This window comes from Notolepis coatsorum (genome assembly GCF_963971535.1).
Source record: "Notolepis coatsorum genome assembly, chromosome: 9".
NCBI lineage: Eukaryota > Metazoa > Chordata > Actinopteri > Aulopiformes > Paralepididae > Notolepis > Notolepis coatsorum.
The window spans coordinates 38,577,945-38,594,826 of record NC_140173.1 but is presented as its reverse complement, the minus strand read 5'-3'; positions in this window follow the sequence as shown (position 1 = coordinate 38,594,826).

The window sequence follows — 16,882 nt, the reverse complement described above, 5'->3', positions numbered from 1 at the left end:
CCGCAAATTTACGGTACTGGCTTCACTGTGCGGTACGCACAGCCATACAAAGAATACGTCTCATACCACTAGGTGAAACTAGGGTTGCACATTTTACAAATCTATGCTCAATATCTTTTTATTTTTATTTTTTTTTATCTTTTTCCCCCTCCTTTTTCCTCCGTTTTTTTCCCATCCCAATGTTAATCGTTATGCCAATTCCCAATCCCCTTCCTGGTCGCGTGAACACTTAAGGTAACCTACTTGCGTTCAGCGTTTCTCTGATTGGCCACGATGCCCACGTGACCGCGCGCTAGCCCGCCCCCTTATCACCGCCTGCCGCTCCTGTGTGTTGCAGCGCGGCACGAGCGGCAGAGGTCCCTCGCGGAAATGAAATGCGGAAATGTAATGTTATGTTCGAATTGAATCGCTAGAATACACAACATATTTATCAAAACAACTACCAAATTCACTCATAACGTTATTTCGCGTGACAACACAGCCCAGCTGTCAGAAACTGTACATTGTAACGTTATATAACGCAACGTTATTTCGCGTTTTTATTCATAACGTTATTTCGTGTGACAACACAGCACAGCTGTCAGAAACTGCCCATTGAGGGGGTTTGAATCACTGTACATCAATGGAGGCTGCTGACTGATTAACTAGAAACTGTACATACATAGTTAAGTGTACTGTACTGTACAATACAGAGTTAAGTGTGTACTGTACATACAGAGTGTAGTGTACAATACAGAGTTAACTCTATGTACAGTGCACACTTAACGCTGTATGTACAGTACACTCTATGTACAGTACACACTTAACTCTGTATTGTACAGTACAGTACACTTAACTCTGCATGTACAGTACTCACTTAACTCTGTATGTACAGTACACCCTTAACTCTGTATTGTACAGTACAGTACACTTAACTCTATGTACAGTACAGTCCACTTAACTCTGTATTGTACAGTACACTTAACTCTGTATGTACAGTACACACTTAAGTATGTATGTACAGTACACTTAACTATATGTATTGTACAGTACACTGTATGTACAGTACACACTTAACTTTGTATGTACAGTACACTCTTAACTCTGTATGTACAGTACACTCTTAACTCTGTATGAACAGTATACTCTTAACTCTGTATGTACAGTACACTCTTACTGATTAACTAGAAACTGTACATTGTAACGCAACGTTATATAATGTTATTTCGCGTTTTTATTCATAATGTTATTTCACGTGACAACACTGTACATCAGTGGAGGCTGCTGACCAAATTTTTTGGTGAAGCACAAATTATTATTATATTTTTTAAACATCCCCAACGCTGCAACACCCCCATTCCTCCCAGGTGTCAGGCTCCTCATTCGCTTCCATTCATTTTGGGGACCATGTTTAAATATCGGAGATTAACGTTATTTCGATTGATATGAATAGCTAGTTACGTTTATATAGAGAGATGATAAATTAATTAAACGTAAAAAAGAAAAAAATAATTGAAGTGATTCGAACTTGTCACCGACTGACCATAGGCTCTACAGCAAGCTGACGAACAAGTTGAGCTATCCGTCGATATTAAAACTGAGTGACGAATGTATAATTTACACTTGTGCCAATTGCCTACTTATTATTAAGCTAGGTATTGCGCGAGCGTTGCTTGATTAACCTGCGTGGTTATTATGTAGGGGGGATTACGAATGCATAATGCCGCGGCAACCTATTAATATTACCTATGCGACCTACAGTATGTGACACATTAAAGATGGCGGCTTGCGTTCTGAACGAGCGTATTCGCGAAGGAGAGCGCTCTGCCGCGGGGGCGTGCTAGGCGTGGTCACGTGGGCGTTGTGGCCAATCAGAGAAACGCGGAACGAAACGCTGAACGCAAGTAGGTTACCTTAAGTGTTCACGCTTCCTGGTCGCTGCGCACCTACCCCCCACAGTCGGTCTGGGAGAGTGGAGGCTATCACGTGCTTCCTCCGACACACGTGTAGCCAATCAACCGCTTCTTTTCACCTGGCAGCGTGGACTCTCACTGAGAGGGTGTAACGTGTGGAAGGATCACACTACCCCCCTTAGATCCTATCCTCGCTGAGCAGGCGCCCCCCGACTGAACTGTAGGAGTCGCTGTTTACAACGACCAGGACCTACCCACCAGCTTTCCCACCCCTAACACTTCCAATTGTGTTAGTATGAACGACCAGCTGATTCAATGCGTCTCCTGCATTGGTGGCGAGCGCCCTATGCTCAATATCTTTACTTTACTTTACACTGGCTTAAATTGATCTTTAACATTGAATATTAAGCTTGTATTGCCAAATGTAGATGATGAATAAAACGTTGAAGCTTGCTTAGGCACACTGACAAGCGGACAGAAAAAATTAACAACGCGCACTGACACTCTGCTCACAGCTCTCCCCTCCTCCGCTCACGTTTACAACACAGCCTAGGTGTCCCTAAAACAAAACCATTAATGAATTATTATGTTTGTAACACAGCAGGGTCATTAAAGTTTTACAGTTTTCTTTAGTTTTCTTGTTCACCCAATAATGGTAACCAAGGGAGCGAACACACACGCAGACTTTCGCCGCGGACTTTCTCAGTCACAGCTGATGAAAAAAATATGAAAAAAAAGCACTACATACTTTTGGACTGATCATCTGAGCTCTTCTCCAGTTGCTGCTACTGTATTTAAATCCAAAATATTGATAAATCCTCTGCTAATGCCATTGTTGTGTAACTGTTCTTTAGTCTTCTTCAGTCTCGGCTTCACATGAAGTTAAATCCTCTCTACAAGTGAAACTGAAACTAAGTTGTTGCATAAATTGTTATCTCATTGGACGCCACTCACGAATAAAGTCAGGTTAACTTGCCGACGGTTGAGCGCCAAACCCGAGAAAAGTCGGGTTTTCTATCGTTATTTCTTTTATTCGATATTCCCATTCATAATCCATCGAGGGAGCCTGTGTTATCATTGGGAATTAATCTAAGATCGCAAACGTCCAATACCGCCGCCTTGCGGCCGGTATTGCACATCCTTGGAAACTCTCTGGCTTGGGCTGTACGTTGATCTAAAAAGTCCGGTCCAGGTTTTCCTAGTCGGGCATGGCGAGCGGTTATAACGCATGGATTGAGGATAATCAAGCACTCCCGGTTCATGTTCTTTGGTGGATTATGTTGGCAACATGATCGACATCAATACTTGGAATGGCGATCAGATAATTGGAATATTCTTTTTGCAGTACATCCTAGTTGTTACAAAGGATCAGATTAAACTGAATATATATATTTATTGATTGATATATATTGCATAATATTTGTATATCGTTTGATATCCCTTGTATATTCCTTGTACATATACACGGAATATCCCTTTAGCCTAGTACAGACCATAATATTTCATTCTCCTATTGGACAGCAGTCCACAGGCGCCAAGGCCATGCCTCCAAAGTCAGGTTCAAAGTCACCGCCGGGGACATGCCTGGACATGAATGGTATTGCGCAAGGATATGAGACAGGAATAAAGCTGGTACTAGTTTATTCATCTAAGCGTATAAATACGGCGCAGGTGAATACAGAAGTATGTTACCCAATAAGTTGAAGCCTCACCCACGATACTACGTGCGGTGAAGTATGGCCTGTTTGGCCCCAAATAGAGCATTGAGACCGCGTGCGAATTAATAACTGAAGTGTCAGAGTTTGGCGCTACACCGTCGAGTGCGACATATTCTATTAAGTCAGTAATAGTCTAATTGTGTATAGTGTATCGTGCGGCTAAAGTTCTACAGTGACCAGCATCACCAACGTTTTCCTCGTATCAGCTAGAGTGCTTATCCAGGCTGGGCTGCTTTCATGGCGCTTTCACCCGAGGAGCCCTAGACGAGGACCGTGTGGACATGTACACTGGATTATCTACCCGACGACTGCATAGCCCTTTACGGCTGGATTATATTTGCTTTTGGTCCTGTGATTAATGGAGCGGAGAATCGCCGATGCCCACACGTGTGTGGGATTTACCCTGTGAGGAGCCACGTCGAGTCTGCCCCTCAGAAGCCTGAGGCAGGCTAGCTTTCTTCCCTGTGGAGCTACAGGCTACGGAGAACAGCTGTATTCGTCTGTGGATCAAGATCTTATTGCACCGTCTCCCGTACTCGGAGTCTCCTTATCATCGTTGACCCAGACTCTATTACCGACAGATCCTCTACCCTTGCTGGCTTACAACCGGGGGGACCCTTCCAGTATCTCCCGCTATATTACTAGTGTACCATAGATATAATTCCCTAAGATTCAGGTTGTATAATTACCTCCTGCGTAACCAGAGAATGGACATTCGTTATTGATTTGCCTACGCACATTCCTTTGCCTTATAAGCGCATTCAAAGTGAAATAGAGAAGTATATTATGTACCTTTTGCTGCAATAAATACTTAATTACAACTTTGTGTGGAACCGATTTCATTGTGGGAAGTGTTCATCATTATATATATCATGTACTGTATGGCCAGTAATTAAAGTGCATAAGACGGTAGTGGTTTAATGATACCATACTTATCAATACAGTCAGGGAATTGTACCCCGGAGATGGATCTCCTCGACTCGCCACAGGAGAACGGATCTCCAACGAGTACTACCAGGAGCGGATCACCTCAACCAGCGTCTTCCCCCAGCGAGGCGGACAAGATGCTGGCACAGGCCTTCCTCGCCAGCCTGGCAGCCTCAACAGAGCGCGATCGACTCCAAGCACAGACGCTTAGTGAGCGCGAACATTCTTCCATGGAAAGAGAACGCCTTCAAGCGCAGCAACGGAGCGACGAAGATCGTACACGTCTAGAGATTAGACGCCTTCAGACGGAAGAGAATATGGGAAGAGACCGGGCCGAAGCCCAGCGCGCCGCCGCCGAAGCCCAGCGCGCCGCTGCCGGTGCCCAAAGAGAAGCAGAGCGCGACCTCGCTCTCACCAAGCGCGAAGCCGAGCGCGACCGATTACAAGCGCAGATAATGGAGCAGCTGATCACCAGGGCAACACCCCCTCCCTCCGCACGGGGCTCCAGGGCCTCGTCAAGACAAGGGTCAAGGGCACCCTCCCCTACCCGATCAAGCGACCCTGAGCCCAACCACCAGAGAGAGCCTATACCCCCCTCCGAACCCCTTCCCCGTCCGGTCCAAGTGAGACCCAGCTACAAGGAAGAAACGGTCTACACCGCGGAGAGGCTAAATAGACGACTACAGGATCTAGATGACCTGCCAGAGGAAGAAGAGGGAGAGGAGGAGAGTCAAGCCCAACAGCAGCACAGTACTCCACAGGACCAGGAGGTCCAGTACAGCCCAGGCTTTACCCCCGCGGCTCTGCGCTACAGACCCCCGACTCAATTCACGGGTGAGCTTGACGCACGACCAGCCCCGAGGAACAGCACCTGGGTACGCAGGCCATGGTATCCAGCAGGTACCAGCCCACCAAGAGGCGTAAGAGGAGACTCGCCTAGGAGGCCTCTCTTCCAACGCTCACCGATGTGCCAGCCATCCATGGCATCATACATTGGCACACCGACGTTCCCGGACTTCACACATGAGAACAGAGCACAGTACACAGAGCTACGAATGTGCTTAGAGACAATGATGTCCGATGTAGCTGATGAACCGTACAAATATGCTATCCTACTGAAGCACCTCAAGGTGCCCCGAGCGCACAATATAGCGCTGGCCTATGCCACCTCTACTACCCCATACACCGCGGCTCTAGCAGCACTCTACCAAAGATATGGACGCATATGGGACTATGTAATACAAGAGATAAGGCATATTGACCGCCTACCCCCAGCAACAGACAATCGCTCACTAGATGACCTGTCTATCAAGGTACAATCCCTGGTAGGGATGCTGGGGGCGCAAAGAGAAAAGGGTATGCACGAACTGTACGCAAACTCTAATGTCGAGAGGATTTTAGAGAAGCTTCCGCCCGCCCGACAAGAGCGCTTCAGGCGGCAAAGAGACCACCGTGATCCTAACGGTCCCGAGCCATCCCTCCTAGACCTAGCCGACTTCCTGGCGAGAGAAGTCAACAGCCTACGGTTGGATACGTTCATGCGGAGCACACCAAGCTCCAGAGAGGGACCTAGGAGAGCAAACGATGGCTGCAGATTGGTGACCGTCATGCACCAATCAGAATCAGTACCGAGCAGCAAGAACCACAGTACCCCCTCGATGAAAGAGAAGTGGAAGATGGTGTGCCCGTACTGCGAAAATGAACACTGGCTGTCACAATGTGACACGTTCAAGAAGATGACCGCCGACGAGGTGAGTCAATGGATAAAGGCCAACCGACGCTGTTACCGATGTGCGCGCAGTCACATGGCAGCCGATTGCCGCTTAAAGAAGAGGTGTAGTCGGTGTGACGGAGCCCACTTAGACGTCCTACACGACAGTAACAGAAGAAAGCCTGCACCCTCAAGCAGCACAAAGGCAAGTGTTATGTACATTGACCCCGCCAGCAGCGGGGGCGCCCGGGTGCTCTTAAAGGTGGTCCGCGTAACATTGAGTTACCAAGACAAGGTCATGGACACTTACGCCGTCCTTGATGACGGGTCAGAGAAGACCCTTCTCCTCGCGTCCGCTGCGGCCCAGCTGGGGCTGCGGGGGAGCGAAAACCAGATGACGATTCGGACAATAAGAAGAGATCTAAAGACGATAAAGGGCGAGAATGTCTCCTTCACTATCGCAGCAAGCGGGCAGCCAGAGAGACGGTATAGGATTACTAACGCTTTCACCAGCCAAGAAATAGGCCTGTCGCAGTACACCTACCCCATCGCCAAGCTGATGGATAAATATGTGCACCTGCGTCAACTACCTATACCGCTCATAGACGGTGCCACCCCGACCCTGCTGATAGGCTCCGACCATGCAGACCTCATCGTCCCGATGGACCGGGTCCACACAGGGCCCAGAGGCTGTCCTGCAGCAGTCGAGACCCGCCTAGGATGGACACTACAAGGCCCCCTCGCTAGGTCCCTTAACCGAACAGCAGCCACTAGCTGCCTCCACTCCAGAGTGACAGAAGAAGACACCACCCTCCTACAGCATGTCGAGAGGCTATGGACACTAGAGACAATGCCCTTTAAGAACGAAAAGAAAGACATTCGTTCCAAGGAAGACATTTACGCTATAGCCCTCCTCGAGCAGGGGACAAAGAGAGTCAAAGTCAACGGAGTGATGAGATACGCAACTCCACTCCTGAGGCGAGAGGGTATGCCTACCTTCCACGCCCCAAAAGAAGCGACGGAGCGGTATCTATTGAACACAGAGCGGCGCCTAGCCAGAGACCCCGCTCAAGAGACTGTGTACCGCGCTGAGATTAACAAGCTAATCACAGCGGGACACATAAAGAAAATTGACATTAAAGAGGCCGATCAGACGACCGAATCATGGTACGTGCCGCACCACAAAGTCCACCACAACGGCAAGGATCGTATTGTGTTCAACTGCAGCTACCAGATCGGATCACAAAATCTGAATAAAGAGCTCTTGCCCGGCCCAACACTAGGCCCCTCTCTACTAGGCGTGTTACTACGTTTCCGCCAAGACAAGGTGGCCATCAGCGGCGACATCAAAGGGATGTTCCTGCAGGTGAGACTAGTGGAGGAGGACAAGCCCCTGCTGCGGTTCCTATGGAGAGAGAGGATCGGGGACGAGCAACCAGCCATCTATCAATGGGAAGTCCTCCCTTTCGGAACCACATGCAGCCCATGCTGTGCTACGTTTGCACTGCAAAAACACGTCGCAGAGGACCCAGCAGCTGATGAAGAGGTCCGACAAAGTGTAGGAAATAGTTTCTACGTGGACAACTGTCTGCAAAGCGTCTCGACGCCAGAAGAAGCCGAGGCCCTTCTACTCAAGCTCCGCGCCTCCCTGATCAAAGGCGGCTTTGATCTCAGGCAGTGGGCCAGCAGCGACCCGCAAGTATTGCGCAGCCCCTCCCCCAAGGACAAGGCAGCAAGCAGCGAGACCTGGATGGCGACCATCCCAGGAGAAGCCCAAGAAATGACATTAGGACTAGTCTGGCGCTTCAAAACAGACTCACTCCATTATAAACACACACCCCTGACCAAGGAGCAGGGAAGGTCGACTGCACTACCGACCACCAGACGGAGTGTATACAGAACACTCGCCAGACAATATGACCCGTTGGGATGTATTCTACCTTACACCACCAGGGCAAAGATGATTGTAAGAGCGTTATGGGACAAGGACCAGGGCTGGGACGACCCCATACCCGAGCACCTTGCATCTACATGGAGAGAGTGGGAGACAGAACTCAGCTCACTCCCAGGTGTCAACATACGCCGCAGCTACTTCCCACCCACAGTGAGGCCGGAGACGTGCCAGATGGACCTGCACGTCTTCAGCGACGCCTCCGAAGTAGCCTACGGTTCGGTGGCCTACTTGCGTGCCCGAGAGGAGGGAGGAGAAATACATACTGCCTTCATCCTGGCTCGCTCAAGAATAGCCCCACGCAAGCAACAATCTATCCCGCGTCTAGAGCTCTGCGCAGCCCTAGCAGGAGCGCAACTCGCTACGTTGATCCAACGTGAACTCACCATCCCGGTGCAAAGAACAATCTTGTGGTCAGACTCCACGACAGTACTCGCATGGATCCGGTCTGATTCGTGCAGATACAAGGTCTTCGTGGGAGTCAGAGTCACAGAGATTCAAGATTTAACAGAAGTAGCAAGCTGGAGGTATGTGGACACAAAACACAACCCAGCTGACGTCATCACCCGGGGAATGTCCCTGGATGACCTCACCCGTCACAACCTATACAGTGACGGGCCAGAGTTCCTCAAGCTCCCGGAAGAAGAGTGGCCTACACCCACCCCACAGGCAGCGAGTAAAGAGGAGGCCGAGAACAAGAAATCTATGCTCTGTGGATTGACCACACTCGTCTCCACAGACCCCGACATAGACGATTGCCTCACCCTAGAGAGTGCGCAGCTAAAGACATTCCTGTGGCACCACCCAGAGGTTCAGCTCACTACTGACATTACTGCAGCTGACTACGAAGAAGCAGAACTTCTTCTCCTACAACGAGCCCAGAGAGACTCGTTTCCCGATGAGCTAGACTGTCTACAGGGAGCCAAGCCCGTCCCATCAGACAGCAGATTGCTCCACCTAGCCCCCGAGAGCGACGCCCATGGTCTCATCAGAGTGGGTGGTCGTCTGCGGAGAGCTCCAGACTTACCGGATGACGTCAAGTACCCGACACAAGGTCACAGAGCTGATCATAAAGAAATACGACGAGGATGTGCATCACGCCGGGGCAGAGAGAGTCTTCGCGGAGATCAGACGTCGTTATTGGATACTGCAAGGGAGAGAAGCAGTGCGGCGCTTCCAGCGAACCTGTCTAGACTGTCGTAAATGGCGAGCGCAGCCCAGTATACCCCGGATGGCTGACCTACCTCCCTGTCGCCTCCGACTCGGCGACAAGCCTTTTCACTCCACCGGTATGGACTGTTTCGGCCCGCTGTATGTAAAGAAAGGAAGAGGAACCGAGAAGCGGTGGGGTATTGTATTCAAATGCATGACCACCCGAGCGATGCATATAGAACTCCTTCCAACCATGAGCACAGACTCATTCCTTATGGCCTTTCGAAGATTCACATCGCGGAAAGGCAAACCGTCTATATTATTGTCTGATCACGGGACAAACTTCAAAGGCGGAGAAAGAGAGCTGAGAGAGAGCTTCCAAGCTATGGGCCCAGAACTTAAGACCCACCTCGCTCCATACCAGATTGACTTCCAGTTTAATCCCCCGAATGCACCTCACTTCGGTGGAACTTGGGAACGAGAAGTACGTTCAATAAAGACAGCCCTGTACGCCGTGCTTGGGGCCCAGACCGTGGCGGAAGAAGTCCTAATGACAGTCCTCACGGAGATCGAGGGAGTATTGAACTCAAAGCCCCTCGGTTACGTCTCAAGTGATGTAGCAGATGTCGACCCAGTCACCCCCAACACACTCTTGATGGGGTGGCTGGACCCCGCGCTACCACAGACAATGTACAGGCCTGAAGAAGCGAACGACCGAAGAATGTGGAGGTACAGTCAAGTATTGGCTGACAAGTTTTGGAACAGCTTCCTACTCCACTATCTACCGTCTCTACAGACCCGCCAGAAATGGGTGAAAGAGAGAGACAATTTGACAGAAGGAACAGTCGTCATGATTATCGACCAGTCACTACCCCGAGCTATGTGGCCGGCTGGCCGCGTAAGCAAAGTGATCACCGGTGCCGACGGAAAGGTCCGAGCAGCCGAAGTGCTCGTCCAAGGGCGGATCTACACCCGACCCGTGGCGAGGCTAATAGAGTTGCCAAGGCTCCCCGATACTATTGATGACGACCATGACCCCATGACTTTGTGAACTGCCCTACCCCTCACAGCGGACATTGAGTAGTGGACAGTGCGGTTAATCTGTCTCTGCTTAGCTAATTAGGTGGGACTAATTAGGAGGCGGCTGTTACAAAGGATCAGATTAAACCGAATATATATATTTATTGATTGATATATATTGCATAATATTTGTATATCGTTTGATATCCCTTGTATATTCCTTGTACATATACACGGAATATCCCTTTAGCCTAGTACAGACCATAATATTTCATTCTCCTATTGGACAGCGGTCCACAGGCGCCAAGGCCATGCCTCCAAAGTCAGGTTCAAAGTCACCGCCGGGGACATGCCTGGACATGAATGGTATTGCGCAAGGATATGAGACAGGAATAAAGCTGGTACTAGTTTATTCATCTAAGCGTATAAATACGGCGCAGGTGAATACAGAAGTATGTTACCCAATAAGTTGAAGCCTCACCCACGATACTACGTGCGGTGAAGTATGGCCTGTTTGGCCCCCAAATAGAGCATTGAGACCGCGTGCGAATTAATAACTGAAGTGTCAGAGTTTGGCGCTATACCGTCGAGTGCGACATATTCTATTAAGTCAGTAATAGTCTAATTGTGTATAGTGTATCGTGCGGCTAAAGTTCTACAGTGACCAGCATCACCAACGTTTTCCTCGTATCAGCTAGAGTGCTTATCCAGGCTGGGCTGCTTTCATGGCGCTTTCACCCGAGGAGCCCTAGACGAGGACCGTGTGGACATGTACACTGGATTATCTACCCGACGACTGCATAGCCCTTTACGGCTGGATTATATTTGCTTTTGGTCCTGTGATTAATGGAGCGGAGAATCGCCGACGCCCACACGTGTGTGGGATTTACCCTGTGAGGAGCCACGTCGAGTCTGCCCCTCAGAAGCCTGAGGCAGGCTAGCTTTCTTCCCTGTGGAGCTACAGGCTACGGAGAACAGCTGTATTCGTCTGTGGATCAAGATCTTATTGCACCGTCTCCCGTACTCGGAGTCTCCTTATCATCGTTGACCCAGACTCTATTACCGACAGATCCTCTACCCTTGCTGGCTTACAACCGGCATATATTACTAGTGTACCATAGATATAATTCCCTAAGATTCAGGTTGTATAATTACCTCCTGCGTAACCAGAGAATGGACATTCGTTATTGATTTGCCTACGCACATTCCTTTGCCTTATAAGCGCATTCAAAGTGAAATAGAGAAGTATATTATGTACCTTTTGCTGCAATAAATACTTAATTACAACTTTGTGTGGAACCGATTTCATTGTGGGAAGTGTTCATCATTATATATATCATGTACTGATATATACATATATATATATATGTACATTACTGTATGGCCAGTAATTAAAGTGCATAAGACGGTAGTGGTTTAATGATACCATACTTATCAATACAGTCAGGGAATTGTACCCCTCAGTTACACTAGTCAAGGTAAGGGCTATATGGTATCAATCTTGCATTGATAGAAGAATCCCTTCCCCGCGATCCGAACGTATGTGTGTAATGTGTGTGTGTGTAAGGTATTCCGTTGGTGACTATCAAAGCATAGAAAAACGCCCGTCCCCCCCACCCTTTCACGCATTCATGATGAAACATAATACCGATAATATAGCATTGATTTCAGATTGATTGTTGATATATGCAAAAAACACCACGGTTTCCAGTGAAATGCAGCGTTTTCTGGGATTACACTTGATTACTCTAAAACTATATTCATATTCACCACGGTATAAAACGGGAATGTATGGATGAATTTTTTTTTCTCACAAATTGAATGATGGATACTCGATGTCAAATGGGCAATCGTTTTATATCCATTGCTATGATATAAAATATATTTTGAGCCCTGCAAACACCGCCATGTATCCCTATTCTTTAAAGCGGTGGCGTTCTTACCACATGGTAAACGGCGAACTCTAGGCGCTGATTGAGTTAAGGGGGCAGTAGGCAATTAATTTACTCATTGGATGCCTGAACACAGAATGACACCAGTATCACTGACTACCATGGCAAGCTTATAGAATATCATTCTATTTAATAATAATAATTATAAATATATAATAATAATTATAAATATATCGTACTGAACTGTGACACCAATACCGAGGTACGTACCGAACCGTGGCTTCTGTGTACCGTTACACCCCTAGTATGCATGTATGTGTATACAAGTTTAAAGTTTCAAGTTTCTTTAATAGTTGTCATACAGAAGTACAGAATACTTTCATACAAAATGCTTCTTACTGTTACGCTCCAGAGACTGTGCTAGACAAGATAGTATCAAATAACATAGTATAGCATGTAATTTAGAAGAAGAAAATGAGGTCACAGTGTTCGGTATAGACATATGTACAATGTTCTGAGTTACCATATAATATACAATACTATGCAGTGTACTAATGTACAGTACTATATAGTGCAAAGCAGAAATGGGATGAGGTACAATTTAGGTACAATTTACAGTAAGGTGTACGAGTTGTAGTGCAATCCTTCATCAATAAATATAAAGTGTGGGGAGTGGGTGCTACAGTGTGTTTGTTTAAAGTGGGTGTGTGCTATAAAGTGTGTGGAGTGGGTGCTACAGTGTGTTTGTTTAAAGTGAGTGTGTGCGTGTGGATGTGTGTGCTATGTGCGTTTGGTGGTTGTTGTTGTGTAGTGTTCATTGTTCGTTTAGCACAGGGGTGGCCAACCCGCGGCTCGCGAGCCGCATGCGGCTCTTTGCCCGTCAATGTGCGGCTCTTCCATCCATAATTTTTTTTTTTTTTTTTTTTTTTACTTTTTTTTTTTTTTATGTCACTCATTCCATAAGGACGTAGAATAAACATTTACAATTTTTTTTTAAATGGTCCATTTGCATGTTCTTGGTATCTGAATCTAGGGACATATATGGATCAGTGTCAGAAATAGTGTGTCTGTTACTAGGCTTGAGTAAATTGTAATGAACCAAAGGAGAATATCAATTCTATTTAAATTTTTTTTTATCTTTGACTGTAAATAACACCATGCTAAAATTGACCAGACCTGAAAAATCTAAGCAAATGAATAAAGGGAAGATGATTAAACAGAAGGTTTTGTAGATACAGTACTGAATTCTGCCATCTTTTTTATAATGTAAATTTCTCCACCATTTTCATCATATTGCAACACCGTTTTTTGCAAGACGTTCACAGAAAGGTAGAGAAACTAACTGCGTTCTGTTTTATGACAATAACGTTCAGGTTTGTGGGAGATAATCCCAAAAAATAAGAGAAATTAAAAAGTAAATCCAGAAGTCAGATGATTGACAGGGGCTGGTGTGAGCTGGGTAGGGTAGTTTTTCAAAATTTGAAAGCCCTGCGTCTCTTCCTTCAAAAGACTACACTCACTTCTGGCTGTGCCACTTCCTCCTGTCAATATGCGCCGGTTTCCGACTCAATGCCCTGAGATTTCTATAATCTTATATTTCACTAATAACAGTTAAAATAATTGGTAAACAAACATAATGCTGAAAATATACACTTTTACTGTATATCTCGGGCTTAAGAGGTTAACCCTGTGAGGCCCAAATTAAAAAGAAATTAGCAACTTCAGAGGCCAGAGGGTGGGACATATAAACACATTTACTATCAAATAGCATTGTGAGGCTGAACAACAGGACCAATTGACTATACATGTGCTTAAAGGGGAACTATCTTATAAATGGCTTTTTTCAGTGTTTACCATTGTTTCTTAGCTATGTGGACTTATATTAATAGGATATATGTCTCTAATTCTCATATTGGCGAATTCTTCCAATTCTCCTCTCACAATATTCACCCTCACTGAACTGAGTCATCTGAAAATGTGCATATCTGTGATGTCAGAGATTTCTCAGCTGCATAATAATGTGGCAGTTGATGTGGCAGTTGGCACCAGGCCACACAGTGGTTGGAGCCCAGCCTCAAAACGGCTTAAGATCTTGAGGTAGAAAAATTCGGTTTTTAGTACTTGATTAGAAATACAAAACAATGCATTTAAAAAAAAAAAAAAACCTAGGTGTTCCATAGACTCACAGGAATTGTGTAAAAGTGCCCAAATAGTGAAAGAAATAGTAAAATAGTTCCCCTTTAAATTTTTTTAAATAAACATTATTTTTTTAAATGGCTAAAAGTGATTTTGTAATTTTGCAACCGTGGGTCTCACAGGGTACTTTTAACCCTGTGAGGCCCAAATAAAAAAGACATTAGCAACTTCAGAGGCCAGAGGGTGAGACCTATAAACACATGAAGGGTGCCGTGACTGAAAAAAAAGGTTGAGAAACGCTGGTATATGGTGTGGCTCTTTGTGGTACCACAGTAATTTTTTTGTGGCTCTTAGTCTCTGACTGGTTGGCCACCCCTGGTTTAGCAGCCTGATGGCCTGGGGATAGAAGCTTCTTCTGAGTCTTTCTGTGCTCGCCTTGAGACTCCGGTATCGCTTGCCTGACCGCAGCAGTTCAAAGAGGCAGTTGTTCGGGTGACTGGAGTCTTTAATGATTCTCTTAGCCTTGCCCTTGCAACGCTTGTTGTAAATGTTCTGGAGGGTGGGGAGCCCCCCTCCAATTGTGCGTTCGGCTGAACGTGTCACTCTTTGTAGTCTGCTTCGGTCTTGTGCAGTGCTATTCCCAAACCAGGAGGTGATGTGATATACATGTATATATGTGCGTGTATATTGATATGTGGGACTTCGGACCCCAGGAAGACTAGCTGGTGCCATTGGCATCAGCTAATGGGGACCCTTTTTTAATAAACAAATACAAATATGACGGTTCTCTGTTTCAGAAAAGGACACAGACTGGTTTGTAATCCAAGGTTATGAGGAGCTTGGAGAGAAAAGTGGAGCTAAACTACAGACAAGACTCTTGGAAATCCCGCTCAAGAGATTGTCAGCGGTAAGCGAAAAATATTACATTGGGAGTTGTTTTGCATGATAAAAAATATAGATATACTATATATATATATTAAGGCTGTCAAAGTTAATGCAGTTTTAATATTTATATTTATATATATATTTAACTTTTTGTTTTTTTTACTAGACTTCACTCTGGTGTATTATTGATACTCTCATGATACTATGAGATAGAGAGAGAGGTGGGGGTGAGAGAGATGAGGAAGGGGACAGAGAGCTGGGAGAGTGTGTGTGAGAGAGGGGGGGGGGGGTGGCGGCCTGTGAGTCCTCAGCCCTTGTGTGGGTGAATGTAACAAGTTCCTAACGTTTTCTTTCCCCTATTATTTCATGCACACTTTATTCATTGTTTTAAATTATTATTTTATTTTAAGTTATTTTGTGCATCACTCTGTTTTGAATTTGATGCGAATTTGGAATGCATGAGGGTCATCCTTTTGTGTTAAATGGCTGCATAAAGCAATAATTTGTTGACTCATGTTGATAAGAGTATTAAAACTTGGAATTTGAAAAAGTTCCATTTAACCTCTTAAGCCTGGAGCCTTATTTTCTGAAAATCCGCCTAAAATACATACCTAAGTAAATGGAATATTGCTCCATTTCTACAAGTTCATTTGCATATTCTAGGGACATATGGACCTCAGTGAATATATTCCCAGTGTCAGAAATATTGTGTCTATTACTAGGCTTGCTTAAATTGTGATGAAACAAAGGAGAATATGAATTATGATTTTTCTTTGCATCTTTAACAGTGAATAACACCATGCTAATAATGACCAGACATGAAAAACGTCTACCTTCTTGAGATCATGTGTACAAAAAATCTAAGGAAATGAATAAAGGGAAGATGATTAAACAGAAGGTTTTGTAGATACAGTACTGAAGTCTCCCATCCAGACCAATTCAATTTGAAATATTATTATAGAATATAGAATAGCAGGCTTATAAATGATCTTATTATAGCTAATTTGTACATTTATGGATTGTGCCAAATCTTATATTTCAAATGCCCGAGTTCAATTTGGATTTAGTATCACCAGGCGTGCATAAGAACAGATAATGAAATCTACTGTATGTACAGTAGCTTTTTATTTGTATCAGGGTGCCACCATCTTGAAACTAATTTCAAATCTAATTGTTGCTGCATGCTAAAAATAGGGAAGAGAAACTAACTGCGCTTCAATATATGTCAATAACGTTAAGTTGTGTGGTTTATTATCCCGAATAATAAGAGATATTAAAAAAATTCATACAGAAGCAATTTGCTTGAAACCCCATAGAGGCTTTTGGGAAGTGTCGTTCGGGGGGGGGGGGGGGGGGGGGGGACGCTCATCGAAAGCTCTCGGTGGCAGCAAATGGCAGCAAAATAACTACAATTCCAGACGTTCAAATTTTCCAACGTGGTTGACTTTCGCGAACTAAACAAGACCAAAATGAAAATCTATCTAATAACACTTTAACCTGGTAAACTAACGTATTGATGATAATATACATTATAAATGCTGTTGTGACATGGTTATGATGTTTATACTTTAATACGTTTGAAAAATAAAACTATACTA